We start from the raw sequence: 22,584 nt of genomic DNA on the forward strand, positions 1-22,584 counted from the left end.
CTTACTCTTTGGGAAAGGCGGGAGGCTACAGAAGGTTGAAGATAAGCAGAAATTGACAAGAGGAAAATAAAAGGGATGGAAGAAAATGAAAGCATGAAAGAAAGGAGAGGAACCCGTAAGAGAATGGGAGGAGGAATTAATGTCCTGAGAGAAAGAGAGTGGAGGTAAGGAGCAGAGAAAAGGACAAGGGAAGTGAAGAAAGGGCCCAGAAATAAGAATGTCACAAGAAAAAGGAGAAAGGAGATAAGGAAGCGTGAGAGACAGAAGATGGGGAAGAGAGAGACAGAGTAAAGGTATCATTAGTGCAGCAAGTGCAGTAACACCAAAACTGCACACCAATAGCATCTTCACTTATCAGGAATTGGAGCCGATTTTCCTAGCTTGCTTTAGGATCCATACACCCAGGCTGGGCCACTGCTCGTGTATTAACCAGTGTTGTGAGGCATCGATGTTGCACCGAACTACGGGGCATATTACCAACAACTAGCGATAATTATCGCTATGTTGGCTTAGCAGCAATATTTTTGTCGCCGAGCTGCGGCTATTTTTATCGCTTAGGAACCTTGCTATTATCAAGGTTTATCTCCTAAGCGATAAAAATCGGCCGAAATGCATGAATATCGCTGAAAAGTCCGCGATATTCATGCATTACCGAGCTAATGCTCTTAGCCATGTTATCCACCTACCATTGGATAACATGGCTAAGAACTGCTCAGGCGCAGGTGTTAGCTTTTGGAGATATTCGCGCTTAGCGCGAATATCTCTAAAAGTTGGTAATAGGAGATAGCGATGTTACCGACTGTTTCCAGTCGCTAACATCTTGGAACGCCCACTTTGCATGTCATTAGTGATAAATTTCACTGACATGCAAAGCGGGCCTAAGATGGTCGCTATCTCCTACTAGCTGTGGCTAACTGGTGTTAGCGACAGCTAGGTAATAGGGAGATAATTTTTTTAAAGCCAAAAAAGTGGAGATAAACCCCCTTGATAATATGCCCCTACAAGTCTACTGCAAGGGTTTATTGAAGGAGGTGCTGTGGAAGTGTCGGTCTGCTTAGAACTCTTCCCTTCAGTTCCCATCAGCGAGTATTGATCAGGGTATCTGCCATTGACCATCCCTATCGAATTCCACTGAAACTCACACCCTCTTGAACCCACAGAATGGTCATGCCTATTGGAGACCCACAAGCAGGGGCCCAGCAATGCAGGTCATGTTGAACCACTGTCTGGGGTTGCCACCTCAGCTGGTGTTTACCAGCCTGGCCAGTGGTTTTCTATGGAGGCTACCAAAAAATTGCAGTTCTACTAGCTACATACCATCCTCTCTCGCCTCTAAGAGCCAATCAATGACTACTGCAGGATGCGTGTGGCCATGTACACACCGCCTTGGACATATGCCATCCCCTACAGCGCCCTTGCTGTGGACATCTTTTACCTATGAGCCTCTGCAGCACCACTGTCATTTCAACAAAGTGATGCTGTGAGGCAATGAAGTCATCACTGAAAGCTGTGAGGAAGTGAAGGGTGCAGATAAAGCCCCTCCTCTTCTTTATTGCACTGTGGCTCGGGCCCGACCCCTTTCTATCATTCACTAAATCACTTATAAAGTGCTGCTTCTCATCCGAGAGGGTATCCAGGCACTATGCTGTAGTGTCAGTCGAAAAGCCAGGGGTTTAGACCTTCCTGAAGTGGGTCAGTGAGGGTGAAGTGCAGAGGTGGAGGGGAAGGGGGTTCCAGGTCGTGGCGGCGAGGTTGGGTCTAGAAAAGGGAGCAGTAGGAATCAATGCTTGTTTTCTGGCCCCACTGGCATTTAGTGGCATGTTAGTGGCAAGGGCTATTCCCCATGTAGATTGCTCAGAACAGTAGAAAGCATTTTTGCATCAGTTTTGTATTGGAAGCAAAGCATATACCATATCATAACACAGCTTTATTTTTTACTTTAATTATTCCTTCTCATTAAACATAAATCTTATAACAACATTGATTTTAGGAACAGCTCCTTCCTGTTTTCAGCAAAGAGAAACACCTTAAACACTAGGGGCCCAATTCGCAATGGGCCTCTGCACTTGTGGCGAAGGCTCCGCAGTCATTGGGGGGAGGGGGTGGGGAGTTGCACTCAGGGCGGGACATCCGCATGAGAAACTGCAATGTGGAGGCCCACCAAGACCATGACTTCAGGGTCTCCACCACGAGTGCTGAGGCCTTTTGTGAATCTGGTTCTGGGTTTAGGTTGCATCCTTTCATAAACAAAAATAACACATTTTTTATTAATCTTTTCAAACCAAATGAATGTAACAGAGATGTCTCATTTCCAAAGGACCACTTAGTGGAATCGGTTAATGTCTCTGTATGGAGCAGTAAACAGCGCGGTGAATCATTAGGATGGAGCTGGGAGGAGTTTGTGCATGGAACCTTTTTCAGCTTGCTAGAAGTTAAGTAAATTGGCACTCGCTGTGTGCAGGTTGAGAGGATGTGAGCTCCTAAACTCATGTGGGCCCGATTCACAAAGGTCATCCATCCTCATGTCGGAGGTCCCGCAGTCATGGCGGGGGTGGGGCGTAGCTTGGTCGGTAAGAGCGAGGGGGTGTGAGCTTCAGATTTCCCAACAATCATGCTGGGACATAATGTTGAGGTATACAGACATAATATCGACTCAAAAATATCGAATGGCACAAATATCGAAGTAAAAATATAGAATGGATGAAATATCGAATGGACAGAATATAGTGGTGAAAAATATCGTTTTGAAGGTAAGTAATTTAATATCGATTTTTAAAATATAGAAAGTTAAAATATCGAAGTATATAATATAGTAATTAAGATATATTAAGATACATCGAATTTTCTAATAATATTGAAAACAAATTAAGTGTATTTCTTTATGTTATTTAATTTTTGTGTAATTTAATTCTGTAGCGGGTTGTGGGTTTATAGGGGGATAGGGTGGGAAGTAATTTAATTGTAATTAATTTAATTATTGGTATTTATTTTGAATTAATTGTTAATTAATTATTAATTTGTGATTAATTAATTATTAATTGTTAATTAATTTTTAAATGTTAATGAATTTTTCTTAATTGATTAATTGATAATTATGTTAATTTTATTAATTTATTTTCTGCAGCGGGTTGTGGGTTTATACAGGAATAGGATGGGAAGTAATTTAATTGTAATTAATTAAATGTGTTAATTTATTTATTGGTATTCTTTTAGAATTAATTGTTAATTCATTTTTAATTGGTAATTAATTTTTATTAATTGGTTAATTGATAATTATGCTAATTTTAAGTAAAAAAAAATTCTGTAGTGGGTTGTGTGTTTATTGGGCAATAGGGTGGAAAGTAATTTAATTGTTATTAAATTAATAATTTTTATTTATTTATTGGTATTGATTTTTAATTTATTTAAAAATTAATTGTTAATTGGTATATTTATTTTTACCAATCAACAAAGGGAGAGGAAGGGATTCGGGCACTCTTGGTCCTCAGTCAATCAGCAAATAAACAAAGGAAGAGTGTCCGTCAGAAAAGCGTTTCAGAATGATTATAGCACGTGAGATTGAGGCCAGTTGTAAGTGGTCGTGTGGAAAGACCAATTTCAAGAAAAAATGCAAGATTTTTTCAGGAAACCCTCACTCACCCTAGTGGTGACATGCTTCATCATCGGGTCCACTGGGAGAGATCGAGTACCTCCCCGGTGTGCTGCGACGCCAGGAGACTGCGGAGCAGGTTTTTTGTGAGGGTAGGGAGTGAAAAAGTGGTGAATTTAAAAATGTCCAAGGTTGTACCAAAAAATCATTTATTAGCTGGTCAACCTGACATATTAAAAACTTGTTATGTGTGGGGAAAACTAACCAAATAAAGTATACTGGTGTTTCCCTTTTAGAGAAAGGTCAACATGTTTCTGCCCGTGATATGTGTGACATTACAGGGCTTTCATATTCCAACAAAGGGAGAGGTAGGGAGAATCAAGGACACTCTCTCAGTCCCCGGTTAAATGTACTTCAACAAAAAAAGAGAGGTCTGGTCAGTCATAGGACTGCCACAAAATTGGAGCAAATTATGGAAGAGTAACAAACTCACTCAATTTGAGTAGGAAGGCCCTCACACACCGACCTAGTCAGTGTCATGCTTCATCATCGGGCCCCACCAAAGAGGCCGAGTGCCTCTTTGGTGTGCTGCGACGCCAGAAAGACTGCGGAGCTGGTTGTGTGAGGAGGGCGTGATGTGAGTGAAATATAATTAAAAGTGCCTAAGAGGGTATCAAAAAAAGTTTTTAATGAGTGATCCCTAAGACACAGGTAAGTGGTATATATGTGTCTGAATTTACGTGCCAAGGTTGTTAGGGTTTGGTTAAATTCAGCTAAATACCACAAAATTAATTAGTCAGTCAACATGTTTCTGCCATACTAGTGGTATAAATTTACCAAGGCATTCTTCAGGACTATACCCCGGCGGTATGGACACTCTAATAGTCCACCCTAACCTGGGGGCGTGAAAGTGAAAAAAGAAAAGGTGAAAAAAAGTGCTTAAAATTAGAAGAGCGGGAAGCTCATTCTAAAGAAAAAAGACCCCAAAGTCAGGGGTATCTCAGCACCTGTGGAGTGAAAATACACAGACAAACACACATAGACATACATATAATTAATATACGCCATTGCGAATTATCATAGTGCTCCATAGATGGTGGCAAACATTGGTGTGCCCACAGTAAACGCTATTTTTAGCACCATCCAAGTAGCCCTTTGGGGATGTTAGCGTTAAACTCTGGGAAGTGAAGTGCTAGAGGTGTTTAAAAACTACAGTTGTAGATGTGGGGATAAAAACACGATATGGATTCTCCTTATAGGAGGGATCAATTGACCAAGAGGTCTGTGACCCCCCTAAGATGGTAATTATGGGTGATATCTCACTTTAAAACAGGGCGCTACTTGCACCATGGGTCTCGGGAGGAGGGTTGGAGCGCACCTGGCACATCCTGAAAAGGAAGAGAGTTAAATGACATTGCTTTCAAAGCATTCCGGTACTTAGCTCGTGAAAATCGGGATACCAGTCCTGTCGTTAAAGAACACTCACGCCCTCAGCGCTCACAGCCCGCTTTGAACCTTCAAAGTTCCTCGGAACCGGACCCCGACGATGCAGAGCGGGGCCGGCGAGTGAGTATAAATGCGTTTGTTGTGTTCCAGCGCGTTGTTCCGGGTGGGCGTGTCTCGCTCGGAGCGAGGCTTGGAGCGCACACGCCCAAGTGGGCGGGGCGCGGTCCGTTTCCAAGCAGAGGCTTGGAATCGGGAGATAATCGCTCACCTACCACGGATGTTATGCCGGTTGGTGACCATCATTAGGGTATAGCGTTATAGCGGGAGTGAACAATGAGGGAATACTCCTGCATTTGGCAAGTGCATAAAAAAGGGGATATCACGAGGCACTGGGTGTTAAGTGCAAGTTGGTGGTATTAAATGTGGTGCTTGACGGCTGGATTGCCTCAGCAGGTTTTACCATGGTAGTGTTTGTTTACACAGGTAATAAAAAAGGGGGGGGGGATCAGGTATCAGTAGAATTCAGGATTTAGTGTATCAGGGAAAAAAACAGAGAAATTAAGAAAGCATATGCATGTGGGTGTTAGGCAAAGTTATGAATAATATAACAATGATATTGGAAGCCCAGCCCAAGAGTTCATGACAGGACAGTATTCCACGGGATGTCGTCGTTAAGGCCATTGATGTTGGTCCCCAAACGATACACCCAGCGCTGTTCTTTTTCGAACAGTCTGTTTTGTACATTTCTTGTGCCATCAATTGCTTCAATAATGGTCCATCTTATGTCATTGGTAGTGTGATTCTTGTCCAGAAAATGACGGCTCTAGCACTTCACTTCCCAGAGTTTAACGCTAACATCCCCAAAGGGCTACTTGGATGGTGCTAAAAATAGCGTTTACTGTGGGCACACCAATGTTTGCCACCATCTATGGAGCACTATGATAATTCGCAATGGCGTATATTAATTATATGTATGTCTATGTGTGTTTGTCTGTGTATTTTCACTCCACAGGTGCTGAGATACCCCTGACTTTGGGGTCTTTTTTCTTTAGAATGAGCTTCCCGCTCTTCTAATTTTAAGCACTTTTTTTCACCTTTTCTTTTTTCACTTTCACGCCCCCAGGTTAGGGTGGACTATTAGAGTGTCCATACCGCCGGGGTATAGTCCTGAAGAATGCCTTGGTAAATTTATACCACTAGTATGGCAGAAACATGTTGACTGACTAATTAATTTTGTGGTATTTAGCTGAATTTAACCAAACCCTAACAACCTTGGCACGTAAATTCAGACACATATATACCACTTACCTGTGTCTTAGGGATCACTCATTAAAAACGTAGGCACTTTTAATTATATTTCACTCACATCACGCCCTCCTCACACAACCAGCTCCGCAGTCTTTCTGGCGTCGCAGCACACCAAAGAGGCACTCGGCCTCTTTGGTGGGGCCCGATGATGAAGCATGACACTGACTAGGTCGGTGTGTGAGGGCCTTCCTACTCAAATTGAGTGAGTGTGTTACTCTTCCATAATTTGCTCCAATTTTGTGGCAGTCCTATGACTGACCAGACCTCTCTTTACAGGGCTTTCTTCAGGACCAGTTTGCGAGTGTCACCTTGACAGGTCTGGGTGCGCTAAGGCCCACCCTGCCAAAGGCGGTGAAAGTTAAAAATAGCACTATGTGTAAAAAAGGTGCATAAAAGATACAAACTTGTAAGTCTGGGGTTTTACCTCTGTTACGAGGAACCTAGAAGTCTGTGGACAAATGGTGAGACAAACAGACAAATAAACAAACAAAGAACATAAAATCAATCGATATTGTTCATTTTTAATGGCAGTTGATGCAACTCGGTGGCGTGACATGTGCTGGCATACCTATCAAAGGCCGTGGCCGAGATGAATGGGATGCGAAGAAAAAGTTGTGCCACAAGCCGGGGTGGTGGGCCTCAACTAGCGCTGAGAAGTGTAGTCCAGCGCGATCTGTTGCACGTTTAAATAAGGCAACAGACTGACAAAATGGAGACTTACAGTGTTAAGTCCATCCGTGCGGGAGGCCAGGAGTGGCTACCCGTTGTTACATGGCTACCTATAATCGGGAGAACGGGGAGTTTGTCCCCGGGGTGTTAAGCGTGGAGGCAAAGCTACAGAGTAAATACCGGTAACTCTGCTGGCCGTGACTTGTAACTTTGATCAAGCACACATATAAATGAGCGTGAAAAGGAAGATTCTCCTCACTTGTAAAAGAATCAACCACGCCCCATAGAACTCAGGAGGGGGGTGGGAGCGAAAATGGTACACCCTATTTGGGAAGGAAAAGACACACACAAAGAGGATTTTAGAGACCTGACAGAATCTCGTGCAATAGACTTATCTTAATGTAAGATGTCCAGAGAAAGTTCCTTACGCCCGCAACGCTCTGCACCCTCTCGGTACCTAGCTGTTCCCTCGCTGGATCTCGTGGATCCTGAGTGAAGGGCGAGCCCGGTATTATGAGGGAGGTGACAGGGCGCGGGCCAATGAGAGCCGCTTGTTCAAAAGGAGGCTTGGAAGACAAGTCCCGTAATCCCGCGAGAGGTTGGTTCAAGGTGGGGATTGATTTCGGGGTGGAAAAGAGGCTTGGAAAGCAAGCCCTAGGCGGCATTGTGATAGGACAACGCCAGCTTTGCAATGTGTGGGGCGAAGTGAGTCCAGCAATTGCTGTATAATGATAATCATAGCTTGAGTACATTAATCAGAGGTGGTACACGTAGTGAGAGAAATTCATGGCATTTTAACTGAAATAAGTTACAGGTACAAAAAGTAGTTTTTATGTTCAGAATTAGCCAAAGCATATTGACGCAAAGGATGTTGGAATTTCAGCTTAGTGTCTCAGCATCAGTGGGGGCAGGATTTTTCAGGTATGGTTGATAGAAAATTATTACATATTCCTTTAGAGTGGATGATGCTCAGCATACCAATAGCCCTCTAATTCCGTGATTCCAGAAACATAGTTCACATGGTGCTTGGGTTTAACCCAGACTCGAAGTACTATGGAGAGTCAAATGGAGTGTTGGACTGAAAAGTACAACAGCTCTGGCTAGTGTAAAATGTGTGTTAGATCTAATGTTTTAAGACACTAGTCCATGGGATTTGATCGTTGAGCCCATGGATGTGGGTACTGAGTCTGTACACCCAGCGCTGTTCTTTCTCAAACAGGATGCTGTCTCTGTTTCTCGGATTGTTGACCTGCTCGATGACTGTCCAGGTCATATCATTTGGGGTGTGATGTGCTTGCAGGAAATGCTCGCTGAGTTTGGTGGTGACCTTTTTACAGCGAATATTGCTACGGTGTTCGCCAATGCGTGTTTTTACCTTTCGTGTTGTCATTCCCACATAGCGTTTAGCACATGGGCAAGTAATCAAATAGACTACATTAGCAGAGTTACAGTTAGTATGGGATTTTTGAATCCACACTTTTCCGGGTTCCAAATTAAGTTGTTTGGTATGGGTGGTAAGATGACAAACACTACAGTCAGTGCAAGGAAAGTGACCAGTAATGGGAGGCAGGTGCCAGGTGCCAGGGTTCTGTAACAGACCTAGTTAGTGTAGCTGGTGTTGAGCATGGTAAGGGTCTTGTATGTACTAAGGCATCTTTGAGGCTCCTACCCTTTTTGAAAGAGAAGAGAGGTTTCTCCCAATCTTTCATGTTACTAGTGATTATTCTCCAATTTTTATTGATCGATTTCTTGACGTTATCTGAGAGGGTGCTGTAGGTCGTCACACATGTGAGCGGCACCTCTGTGTTTGTCTTCACATTCCTCTCAAGGAGGGCATCGCGGGGTTGATTGCGCAGTCTCCTGGCGTCGCAGCACACCGGGGAGGTACTCGATCTCTCCCGGTGGACCCGATGATGAAGCATGTCACCACTAGGGTGAGTGAGGGTTTCCTGAAAAAATCTTGCATTTTTTCTTGAAATTGGTCTTTCCACACGACCACTTACAACTGGCCTCAATCTCACGTGCTATAATCATTCTGAAATATTTATTTTTACCCCTACGCTATCCAACGCTTTCCCTACTGTTGCACTCTCTGGAGTGGGAATAGTAATTTTTACCCCTACGCTATCCAACGCTTTCCCTACTGTTGCACCCTCTGGAGTGGGAATACTAATTTTTACCCATTGGGTATCCAACGCTTTCCCTACTGTTGCACTCTCAGGAGTGAGAATAGTAATTTTTACCCCTACGCTATCCAACACTTTCTCTACTGTTGCACCCTCTGGAGTGGAAATAGTAATTTTTACCCCTACGCTATCCAAAGCTTTTCCTACTGTTGCACCCTCTGGAGTGGAAATAGTAATTTTTACCCCTACGCTATCCAACGCTTTCCCTACTGTTGCACTCTCTGGAGTGGGAATAGTAATTTTTACCCCTACGCTATCCAACGCTTTCCCTACTGTTGCACCCTCTGGAGTGGGAATAGTAATTTTTACCCATACGGTATCCAACGCTTTCCCTACTGTTGCACTCTCAGGAGTGAGAATAGTAATTTTACCCCTACGCTATCCAACACTTTCTCTACTGTTGCACCCTCTGGAGTGGGAATAGTAATTTTTACCCCTACGCTATCCAAAGCTTTTCCTACTGTTGCACCCTCTGGAGTGGAAATAGTAATTTTTACCCCTACGCTATCCAACGCTTTCCCTACTGTTGCACTCTCTGGAGTGAGAATAGTCATTTTTACCCCTACGCTATCCAATGTTTACCCTACTGTTGGAGTTGCTGGAGTGGAAATAGTAATTTTTACCCCTACGCTATCCAACGCTTTCCCTACAGTTGCACTCTCTGGAGTGGGAATAGTCATTTTTACCCTACGCTATCCAATGTTTACCCTACTGTTGCAGATGCTGGAGTGGCAATAGTACATTTTAACCTCTTTCTAATGCTACAGTAAAAATATTGTACATTTTTTATTAATATTATATTAATATATATATTTGTTAAAAAATCAAGTTGTATTTTTATTTTTTTTAACTTAAATTAATTATTTAATGATTTTTAAGTTATTTAAGTATTTTTAGGTATGTTTTAATTAATTTTAGTTATTATTTCAATAATTTTAAAATATTTTTACGTTATTTTAATAAATTCGATATTTTTATTAAGTATATATATATTTATTCGATATTTCTGATTCAATATTTTTGCACTTACCTGTTTGTAGATAGGAGTTCGATATTTTGTCTTTCGATATTTTTACTTCGATATTTTTTTCGTCTATATTTTTGTATTCGATATTTTTTCAGTAATCCAATGTTGAAATACATCATACAACAAGCAGAGCGCAGAAAGGGAGAGGAATGCTGATTGGTAGTTGTACTTAAGTGAGAGAAATCACATTATTTTGAGAAATAACCAACATTTGTAAAGGAAGATATTAGAGAGAGTGTGTGTGCTTTTTTGTCTGTATGTGTGAAAAGTCCTGGCGAAATTGGACAGACACCTCACCATATCTGACTGAAACCAATTGCTTTCAACTATTTATCATAAAATACATTTATTGAGGGGGTGTAACACCCCAAACTCCCCCTGAAGCTACACCCTTGGATAGTGGGCCCACACTAGAGGAGGGACTTTTGCATAGTAGTTTCTCATTGCAGAGGTCCCAACATGAGTGTGGCCCCCCTGCCATGACTGCGGGCCTCTGCCGCAAGGGAGGAGGCCCTTTGTGAATTGGTTCCATATAGAGGTGGATCATGATATGCATATCCTAAAACATACGTAATTCCGTGTAGCATAAGCACGCAATGTTACCTAGGAATTCCACGAGATTATGTAGAGTTACGCAAGAAGAGTAATTATGTGTTTAGCGCTATTACTTAATGCAAAAATGCATTCTCGCGTCCAAAAGGGATGCAAGGATGTATTTTCTCGTGCTCCATAAATATTCTCTTGTCGTTGGATTTTTCCCCAGCATTTAATGCTATTTTCATGGTACAAAATGCACCCTAGCATCCAAAATGGGTGCAAGGATGCATTTTGTGCAAATAAACAGTGCAAAGCGGGTGGCCACTCACATTTGCTAATTGTGCTCTCACAGTAGGATTTTGTCCTCCAAATTACTCTTAATTATTTAAGCAAGAGTAATTGAGTTGTTATTGGTAATCTCGAATGAAACAGAAACATGGAATTAATTAATTTACTCTGTTTACGCCATCGTTATTCCAATATAGATTAGACCCAGCCACATACAATTCAGCCTTAACTCCGCTGCAGTAGAAACAGGTTAGTTCGAACTGCCAAGCCAGGTCCTCTCAGAACTGGAACACAATCAATCCAAGGCCTGTTTCACCTTAATGGGGCCTCTTCAGTCAGTGCAGCTTGGTCCCAAGTGCAGAGTGAGCACAAGGCCCACCTTTATGCATACCCTTGGTAACCTATGACATTATAACAAACACAGAAAAGGTGTAGGAAGGAATGTTTGCAATTTGTCTAATCATTGGAAATCGCTCAGAGTAGCATTCCCACCCATCGTTTTTTTGCCCAACATGCCACTCTAGATTAGACCCTACCATATGCAAATCAATCTTGGTCCTGCTCCAGAAGTAACAGTAGAGCCCGAGCTGACAAGCCTGTGGGTCTCCAGCCTACTGCCCTAGCAAAGAGAACTGGACCCACCACTATGAGGAGAACAACTGCAGAGTGTGGCAAATATCTCATACACACCTGCAGTGAAAGAACTGATAACGAAATAAAACCTAGATAGAGGCTCAAATACAAGTTTAAATCATGGTGAACTGGTTCTTTAGGTGTAAAGACAGCAATGGGCAAATATTTAATTGCCAGTAGAATCAAAATGGCTGATGGAGAAGCCAGGGCCAAGCAAAGCCCAAACAAAATGCATTTTATATTGGTTGTCCAGAGGATGCAATGATTAGAATGGCTGTCCTGGGAAGCTCCAAGGGGCAGTACGGATAGCAGTTGATAAATGTCTGCCAATGGAGGACAAGGTTTCAGTCATTAGAATACCTTCCAACAGGTCAATCACAAGTTACCAGTCGCTTGTGGCCTGTTTTGGAGTAGCTTGCCATCTCTGCCTTGAGCTGCCTCCTGTTGCAAAGTCATCCTGTGCCCTGGGCACCCCGCAACTCTTTGCTGACTGATACTGGTGGTAACTGGCTCTGACTGACCCTGGGCTCTGCCTAACAGGGCCAGGGCCAGTGCTATGCTGAAAGAGACACTTTAGAATAGTTAAAACACCTACATAAACTAGGGTACCCAATGGTATGGAGGGGTACCCCTATGATTGGCATGACCTACCCTATAAGCCCCTAGTATAGAATAGGGCAGGGGGATTGGAACTACCTAAAAGTCCCTAGTACCCTAGGGCATGGCAGTTTAGAGGCCAGCAGCTCTTTTTGCACTTGCATGTGTGCCTTACTGAAGCATGAGGTCAGTTTAAAAGCTACCCTGGGTGCCAGGACTGCTTTTAAAAATAAATTGTGCCCAAACTCGACTTTGGGGTTTGGGGCACTTATATATGGATAACCTACAATGTTGTGGCATATTAGGAACCCCCAGGGTCTCCCCTAGGTGTCCCAGTGGTGGGGGTTTATATATTTATAAGGTACACCCTTATAAAATGAGTTTTATATGTTGTGGGTTAAGTGAAATTTCACATTTCACTCCCCACATTGTGGTAAAGTGCTGCTCAAAATCGACTTTGATGCTAGGAGCTCTGTAGAGGGAGGATCTGCCATATTTCTACAGATTCAGAACCCCTAAAGTCTCTCCTAGTTGTCCCATGGGGTGGGGGTCCTGTAGAAATAAGCAAAGGACTTATAGAATATATTTTTGTAAGGCCTGGTGCTGGAAAAATGGCCAAGTCATTTTCCCATTGCAAATTCCCTGCTACATAGGTTAACATGATAGGAAGTTATTGATTAATACCTCTTGATAGGAGAGGGCTAGAAGTGTCATTCAAAGACTTCCCCGAATGGTATTAATAAATTCAACAATATGATATTGTTGAATTTCTCCTAAAGTGGTCATACAAGAAGGTATAAGACTTTCTGGTTTGTAATTCCAAATTCAGCCTTCCAGTTGTCTACCCTGTTTGGTCAGAGGTAAGTGGATTAGCCAGGCTACCTTGAAGAGGTGATAAAGAGCCCCTGGGGCCAACCAGCTATACTGGCAGGGCAGTGTGCTGTTCCATAGGAATGCCAGGCCAGGGGGTGGAGTCATAAAATAAGTTCCTTCAAAGAGGAGAGCAGAGAACTGTCATTTACAACTTTGAACCTTCCACCTTAGGCAGATGGTAGGATTAACGAAGGTATGAGCAGATGTAGGGGGGAGAGTCTAAGTAAATTAGCCATCCTAGGGGTGTGTTTAGCCAGCTCTACCTCCTTGCGGGAAAATCGGCCATTATGGATTTGGAAGATTTGATGCACTCTGGGACAAAATAATGCCACACTCTACAGGATGTGGTCATATCTTTGAGGAGTTACCCTGCTCCCATTGGTCAGGAGTGACCTCCTGCCTGACCCAGAGAACTTGGAATAAGTATCTGATAGGGCAGAGCCCTGCAGAACTGCTGCTTGAAACATACTGAAGCAAGACCTTCCTAAGCTGAGAAGATTGTTGTGTAAACATTTCTAAGGCCTGACCTCTAAAGACTGCACCATCTGAAACTACTGCCCTGTGGATTATCTTGCTGAAAAATAACTAAAGAGTGGACTCCCTGAAAGCTGCATGTTAAAAGAGCTCATCTGGAACATCACCAACTAAATCCTCACATTGGAGAACCACCAATGGATTTGTAAGGGTTTTGTACCAGTGGATTATTGGAACTCTAGTCCTCAACTTTCAAGGACCATCTTGGAGCTTCCAGACCCTTGGAGTGAGTTTGAGACACTTTGGAACCCCTTGAGGAACTTCAGGAAGAAGTTCACAAAGTTTGGAGAACTTAGGAGCAAAAGAGGGACCGACTCAACCTGGCCTTCCAGGCCGCCTGCCTTCTGTCGCGAGCCAGCCAGGCTATCCATTTTGGTCCCGCTAAAAGCTCCGTAGGTCCCACTTCCAGAGTTTGACTGGGAGTAGAAAAAATCCAAGGCCGGTGAACCCTCACCGAATCTGGCCTGGTTAGGAGCAATGAGGGACCTTCGTAAAAATATCTAAGTCTGAAAGAAGGAAAGGTGACCGGGAGCAACCGCGAAAGCCAAGCCACCTGCCTTCATCCGCGTGTCGGGCTGGATCCTGGGTTTGCCCCGCTGAAACGCTCCTGAAGTTGTACTTCCATAAATTTGACCGGGAGCTCATCACAAGGCTATCGGCGAACACTCACTCAATCCGGACTGGCTGAGAGCTTTGAGGGACCCAGGGAAGAAAAGCTCCAGAAACGTTTCTAAGTCTGAAGGTAAAAACTGTGACCGGGACCTACAGTGCATGGTAGCCGCTCAGGGCTCCATCACAGTCGGCCTGAAACTTTGAATTTGAGCTGATCTATCATGACCAGATATCCCAATAAGGTGCTATATGTTTCTAAGTGCTATATTTTGCTAAATGTTTGAAAATTCATATCTCTGGTTCCCTACATTGGACATTTGTCGTTTTGGTGTCATTATAAAGATACAATTATTTCCTATTTTTAGAAACTGGTGTTGGGTTTTCATTATGTGATGTGTCTTAATTATTTACTGAAATGGTGTTTCTAAATGCTTTACATACCTGTCTTTGAAGTTAAGCCTGCATGCTCGCAGCCAAGCTACCAAGGGTTGAGCATAGGAATAATTTTCTAAGACCTATGCTGAGTTCAAGCCTGTGTTAGTGGCCTTATTCTCAGTGGCAGACCTACATTTGCCCCTACCAATAACCCACTTTTAAACACCTCCCTGAAGATGCTGTGTGGTTACACACTGTGTACTTGTCTTCTGGTGAAGGGAAAGGTTTCAGGAGCAGCAGACACCTCACCCTCTCCTTAAAAAACAATGGCACTGCCAGGGAAAGAAACCTGAGCCTAAATAAATGTCTCAGGTCAAACACACTGTTTGAAAACTTTAACTCTGAAAAATGTTACAATCATGAACTTTTATTTCATTCAAATCAATGTCACTACATCCAAAACACACATTTTTCAGAGTTGTACAACACATATTTTTTCTTCCTTTTCAGCATTCTTTTTTCATCTGTCTTCTCTCCTTTTTCCCCTTTGACTTCATCTTTCTCTCAATTTTTCTTCCTTTTTCTCATCTTTCTTTCTTTTTATCATCATGTTCCTCATTTTCTCTTTCTTTCTTTTTTCCTTTCTGTCTCACTTTCTCATAAACCTCAGTTCTTTTGTTTTTCTCCCTTTCTCTTCATCTTACCCTTTTCTCCCTTTCTCTTCAACTTTTTCTCTCTCTTTCTCTTCACCATTCTTTCCGCTTTTTCTCTTTCTGTCTCTTCTATCTCTCCTTTCCTTCACTGATTTCCTTCTCTTTTTTCTTACAGTCTCTCTTTTCTTCCTCTCCTTAATGTTTCATTCTGTTTCCCATATTCCCTTCTTTCTTTTCTGCATTTTCCCTTCCTATTCCTTACACCTCTTTCTTTGATGTACTCATCTACAAGTTTGTTTCTTTGTTTTTCACCTTTACATCTTCTCGCCTGTGTTCCTTTTGTGATCTCTCACTTTCTTTCAACTTCTCTTCTGTGTTCAGTCTTTCCATTCTTTCCCCTCTCTACCCTTCTCCTTCATTTTCGCTGTTTTAAGTTTGTTCCCTATTTCAGTCCTTCTTTCCTTTCCTATACCTCTGGTTGGTCCCTTCTTTCCTTTCATGCTCTGTCCCTTTTCTTATTCATTATTTCCTATTCTCCTTCTTTCCCATCTCTTTTTTGTTCATCTTTCCTTTCTTTCTCTTCTTTCTTCCTCTCTCAGTGCCTTTTCTTATTTTTCTTTATTTCCCTCTTCCTTCCACTCATTCCCATCTTCCGTGCTCTCCTCTCCTGACCACCCACTTTCTTTCTTCTCTTCCTTCCTTCCTTCCTCCCTGCCCTTTCCTTTCATTATTCCTCTGCTTTTTTCCTTCTCTTCTTTGCCTTTTCTTTACTTTTTCTTTTGGCGCAAGGTTGCCTGTGTTGGCGCTTAGTAACCACAAATGTACCTGTGGTGAGAGAAAGCAGGAATAAGCCATATGTTACTAAATATGGCGCATTCCTGCTCTCTCCATTTGATGCAGCCCAGGAAGTTGTCTTGTTGTGTTGCTTTGTACCAAATGTTAATAAATCTGGGCCTTTTGGTTAAGAAAGAACTTTCCTATTTGTTTTGTGTGTGTCTGTGCGTGCCTTGGACTGCATTGGCATTTCGTCCTAGAGTAGCAAAATCTCAAGGGCCCACCTTGCCAATAATCTTTATACCCCTCCAACCACAAGCAAACATTATTCTTAATCTTGAATCTTAAAACAGGTCCTGTGGCAGCAACCAATGGACTTAGGGCAATAAGCAAGCTCATGGAAGTCCTTTAGGACATATCTCACATAATGAGCATAGTATTATCTCCTCTACTTCATGACCAAAAGTAACACTCGCCTCTCACAGGTCAAAGCAAAAGGATTGAAGAGCCTCTTGGGGCCGGTACAGGTTATGACTATTATGCCATTAATAATTGTGCTTCTTGCAACAGGACTCAGTGTTAAAGGGACAGTGTTTAACTCCTCCGCCGCGGGGCTAATTCCCTTGTGGTGCGGGTGGAGGGGAGCCGCGCGAGGCGCCGCGGTGCTCATGATGAGCTCAGCTCGTCATGCAGCATGGTGGCGCTGTACTCATGAAGAGCTGAGCTTGTCATGACCACAATGTGAGAACAAAGTAGGAGTATAGAGGGAAAGGAAAACTAGGACGCCCTCCACTCAGTAAATCACCAAGATACAAATGTCCTAGTATTCAAGGCATATCATTTGTGTTCACTGCACCACTCACTGTCTTTTCTTTGGGTTTAGGACACGTTTCCGTTACGGCTTGATGGCACCAATGATGAGAACAGGGCCATCCTGGTGAGTACCAGCCAGGGGTCCCATTGGTGGTGCGCCCGTGAGGTGCCATCTCGCCTTTCTCACCTTTTTCTGTTGTCATTTTAGGTGAATGTGGGTTTTGTGTTTGTCTAAGTTTGTTGATCAGAGTTGGGCTGTTTTTAATAACGGCAGCAGACTGAGACATCCCCTACTCTAAATCTCTGTAAGAAGAGAGGTCTGTTGTAATTCATGTACAACTAGTGAAGTCTGTAGATCATTAGACGAGAACTGCCTTGAATACTAGGACATTTGTATTTTGGTGCTTGTCATGACCACGCCCGTTTTCATAGAATGCTCAGCACAGCGGGGGAATTATCCCCGCGTGGGAGCGCCGCAGCGGTTATGATGAGCTCAGCTCGTCATGAGCACAGCGCCACTGTGCCTCATGACGACCTGAGCTCGCCATGAGCACCGAAGGTGTTACGTTTCTTGGTCTTTATGTACCCTTACATAATAATTACGCCCTAGCTCTTGCTATTGAAAAGGTTGGAGACCATTGATGTATAGGGAAAAAGGAAATTCGATATGTAATTTATGATAAGCAAACTAGGATGTGTTAAACATAGTTTCTGTATGTGAGTAAACGATATTTTGGTTCTTCATGATGTAACTAGAGTATACAATAGATATTGGTTCCGAGGTTACATATTGTGGTTGCACAAAGCCTAAGGGTCTTATTTAGCATTTAGAGGGTGTCCACCATCCTGTCAGGGTGACAGAAGTCATGGCTTCCATTAGTCTGGAGGATGACCGCATGCCATTCTGAAAGATACTTACCTTCCTGTGGGAGATTTTTGAGCCTTTAGAGCAGACGCCGCCAACATCATACTTTGAGGCCCCTCATCAAAGTTTTTTTTTTTCAAAAACAAACTCTTGAGTTTATTTTTGAAAAACAAAAAACACATTTAATTGACATATTGAGAATTTCATCCTATCACGTGGGGACATTATTTTTTGCACTTTGGAACAGATGGCCTAATGACCGATTGCCCAATATCAGATGGGCTGTAAGTCAATATTGTCAACTGGCGAAGCCAGCAGATGCTCCGCCACCAAAAATATGATAGTCCGGCCAACTGATAATATAGCGGACAGACTGAAGATTGGCAGACAGGGTACTCCATCATATTTGTGGTGGAATTCACTGGGTGCCAAACTCTAAATAAGATCATAAATCTTCTGATGCTTAAAGTATAAAGGAAGTACTAACTTTCTTATGATGCTATGGACCAATTACAAGGGCCATGAATTGGGCTGAGCTATTTACCTCACCTGTTAAATACCAAAACCTTGGGGTGAGGGTGCAATGAATATTTCCTTTTCCAAGTTGACAGCAAATATGGAATAACTTGGAATTCATTATCTTCCCAATTAATTCCACTGGCACTTATATTTTATGGGCCTTGTTTCCTTCAGTAAGTATTAGCAAGTTTGACACGCCACATGCCAAAATTTGCCTATGAAAAATTAAGGGACTTGCAATAATGACCACAAAACATTCTGCCAGTCTCATATATGTGATAACGTCTTCTCCAATCTACTAGCAAAAAAGCTGCAAATCAAAAGCCACAAGCAAAGTGTTAGCATTTTTATTTTTGGAGTGTAATGTTCCAACTCAAACAGCATGGATAAAAGGATGAACTCAAATAGAATCATGCCATGATTTGGCTGAACCTATTGGAGTCTTGAAAACTAACAGTGCAATCAATGGCACAAAATGTTTCTACCATACAGATAACCAGATAAATAAGCATATCTTAAAAACAGCACAGGGATGCCAAAATACAATCAATGATCGAACATCATAGAAACTATTTGGCTTACTGCCATACCCAGAATTGAAGTGAAATGCTCATTTGGGGAGATACAAATTCTTCTCTGGTGAAGATTTGTAATTCTTACTAAGTGAACCAAGTCTCACACCAGAACACAATTATATCTTACCCCACCTACTGCATCATGACAGAGCACTAGACCACTATTCAGGTAACCCTTAGCCTATAATATCAATAAACCATCACCCAAGCAGAGGAAATAACAAGGAGAAATAAACATATTTTTCCTTCGTACGCCCCTCCTGGCGAGGCGTAGCATTTTGATGCATTCCCAGGGTTAAAGTCTTTGTAAATCTGGGACTAGGCTTAAATCCATTGGTGGTTTCATGAGAACACCCATGCTCCACACATTGAATGCCTTCCAAACCCGCACTAGGCCACACAAATTGACTTTGCATGGCTTTGTAAATTACAAAAATTATTTTGAGTCACAGTTGCACTACAAAAGTAATGCAACCCTGAAGCAAAATCTTAAGGGCTGATTAGTATGGCAGTCGGACTTATGTCCGACCGCCATCCCTTCAGAACCGGGACCGCCCGACTTCCTGTCGGCATCCTGCCATGTAAATTACAGTGCAACTGCCTTCTAGGCGGTCGCAAATTGTATTTTTTACATTGTGGCGTGTGCTGCGGGCTGCAGCACACACCACAATCCAAAAAATTAACATTTTGCATATCCCTGCACTATGTGGCAGCCACCATGCGGTGCCTGCTACATGGTGCAAGGACATGTGAGGGGGGCACCATAGGTGCCCATTAGTCCTTTGTCTAAGGGACAGATGGTAAGGGGGTCTGCCAGCCTTTTCATGGTGGGTAAACTGCCATGAAACGGCCGGCAGGGAGGGAATGCAAAATCCCCACAGCGGTGCCTGGTAGGCACAGCCACCATTGTAAGGATTGCAGCTCCCTCTGACGCACCGATGGGCTCCTTGAGCCCATCAGATGAGTGGCGGTCAGTCTTTCCGACCGCCAACCATCTGCCCGCCATTGTAATATGGTGGGCGGTAAACAGTGTTACGATGGCGATGGGATGGCCACTGGACAGTCAGTGGTTGCCCCACCATCAAGATAATCAGGCCCTTAGTTATTCTGCTCCTGAATGTTTTACATGTGGTGACAGTGAAACACCTCTAAAGTCGTTTTTCACTATGGCAAGGCTGACTGTCCTATAGGTTAACACTGCAGTACACTATTACATTTAATAAGTGCTAAATTCACTTTGAGAATAGCTAAAAAAATTGTTCAAGGATTTGTTGTGTTTGTAACTAGCTTACCCTTCGCGCGTTGCTGCGATCTCAAAAGAAAGGAAATTTAAGGAAACTTGTTATGATAACATTCAATTTACATTGTGTCATTTTTATTGAAACGTATTCATTTCAATATGGAAAACATTTTAAAGTGTTGTTTTAATTCTGTTTATTTATTCCAGTGCTTGTGGATACACAGTATTTTTAGTTTTTCTGTCTGGTGCGTACACGAATAAATCAGAAGGTTTTCCGACGCGTGAGCTGTCCTAATACAGTTGTCCATATGAGAAGCACGGATTCTCCAAATCTAGTCCACACATTTGCAGCGAATGTCCTTGTGCTTTGTTGATGGTCATTGCAAAAGCGAGTCGCACCAGAAACTGTAAACGTTCAGTATTGGAAAGATTATGAGGGCCCTTGGGGGCCGGGGGGCTGATATTTAACATATTTTTTTTTTTTGCCAGAAACCTTCACAGGAGTGCACTCAACAACTTTTAACAACTTTTTTTTTTGTAATTTTTTTTTTTTCCAGAAACCTTTGTGGGAGTGTACTGAACAACTTCCCAAAGTTTCATGGCGATCAGATGAATGGTGTAGTAATGCATAAAGGGCAAACAGACAGACATGCATTCGTTTTTATATATAGAGATTTAAAATGCAACTTAATGGTCGAGTTGAATTTTATATTGCTGTTGTGAAAATTACACTTTTAGCAAGTTGTCATTTTCCTGCTGACAAACAAAAGGGTTTCCTGCCAGTGTCCAGCTGTCACTTGCCCCGAGATGGCCCCCTTGTGGTGAGATGTGTATTGCTCCCAGACAGTGTACAAAAGTCTATGAATATGAGGAGGGGGTTTCCCTTTGTCAGGAAGGCCTGGGGTTGTGCTCGGTCCATTTCTGAGCTTCAAATGATGCCTACCTTGCAGCCACAGCTCGTGCAGGTAAGAGCAGTGGTGCTGTGTTGCGGGGGGTGATTTGACAGATGACCACAAGGCAAAATTAAATAAATAATTAATTTTCCTTATTTGTCATGTCATCTGTTGAAATCCCTCCACAAGGCCACACCGCTCTTACCTGCACGAACAGCGGCTGCTACCTTGTAACTGGCAGATGAAGCTCAGACATAGGCCTGCCTTCCCTGTGTCTCTCTAGTCCAGTTGGCACCAAACCCAGTTGGAGAAGAGGAACTGGCCAGAACTGTTCTAGGAGGTTGACAAAGGTTTGCCATCCACCGACAGGCTGGCACTGGGCATAAAAAAATGGACCCCACAGACTTTTCCTGGACCTGCTTGCCTTGAACCCAGAATTGCAGAAGTGACTTCCTTTTTTTAGCTAGAGGAGCACAAGCTTCCAGAGGCCTCTTTCCCTGTCACTGTCCAGCTGACCAGTACCAACTTGACCTGCCCAGGACCCTGCTGCTGGCCTCTTCTGGATGGAGCCCTAACCCCCAGGTGGAACTTCCAGGGTCCTGGACTCTTGGCTGGCATTATAATGTCCTCCACCTGGTTCGAAACTGCAAGAAATAGGATTTAGAAGCTTTCCCCATATTAATGCCTGAATAACCAACAGAGAGCGCGCCCTTGTCTAACCCACAGTCATTGATGTCATAAGTCCGAACATACAAGGCTTCATCTGGACCGACGCCGAGCAGCAGCCGATTGATTTTGAGGCCTTCCTGGGCATGGACTTCAGACTTTGCCCACTTGGAACTTTCCCGTCTTTGTCGACTACTGCAATGGGACCCTGCTCTTCAGCAACCTGCTGATGTCAAATCCCGCTTTGGATCCAGCTTGCAGCTGAACCCGCCGACGACTAGTGGACGACTACTAATTCTCCATAAAGGCTACTGAGGCATAAGTTACATTTTGCACTTGGATAAACCTGGTCCCTGTTTCTGGCCAGTGATTCATCGCAGTAACATTTAACTTTTGACTTTGACCATGTCTATTACACTTTGTGCCTTTTGAGACTATTTTTAACTTAAACTTTAAAAATGCATATCTTCTGTTCTACTTATTGGATTTTTGTTGTTTTTGTGTCATTGTACTTATTAACATACTACCTATTTTCTAAATCGGTTTGGGATTGTTCTTATGTTGTGTTGTTCACCAGAAGGTTAAGCACAGCTTTATTTTGTGGATTTACCCCAACAAGGAATGTGGTTATTATTTGAGATGTTTTTTATCCCCTTCAACTTATACTCCAATTTCTTACAACATGCTACTTTTATCAATTTCTTTTTTAATACACTCTAGCTAATTATAATTAGCACTAAAATATCTGCTACCATGAGGTGTGCATAGCATATGTTGCATCCCTGAAAGCTGAAGAAAGACGGCCTGAAGGACATATTATGTATTGCAATAAGATAATAATCATAATCTCACCACTGCAGACACAATTGAACTAATATTGGAAATCAACTTAGTGGTAAGTTGTTCCTTAAA

This window comes from Lissotriton vulgaris, chromosome 1_2, assembly GCF_964263255.1.
Source record: "Lissotriton vulgaris chromosome 1_2, aLisVul1.2, whole genome shotgun sequence".
NCBI classification, from domain to species: Eukaryota; Metazoa; Chordata; class Amphibia; order Caudata; family Salamandridae; genus Lissotriton; species Lissotriton vulgaris.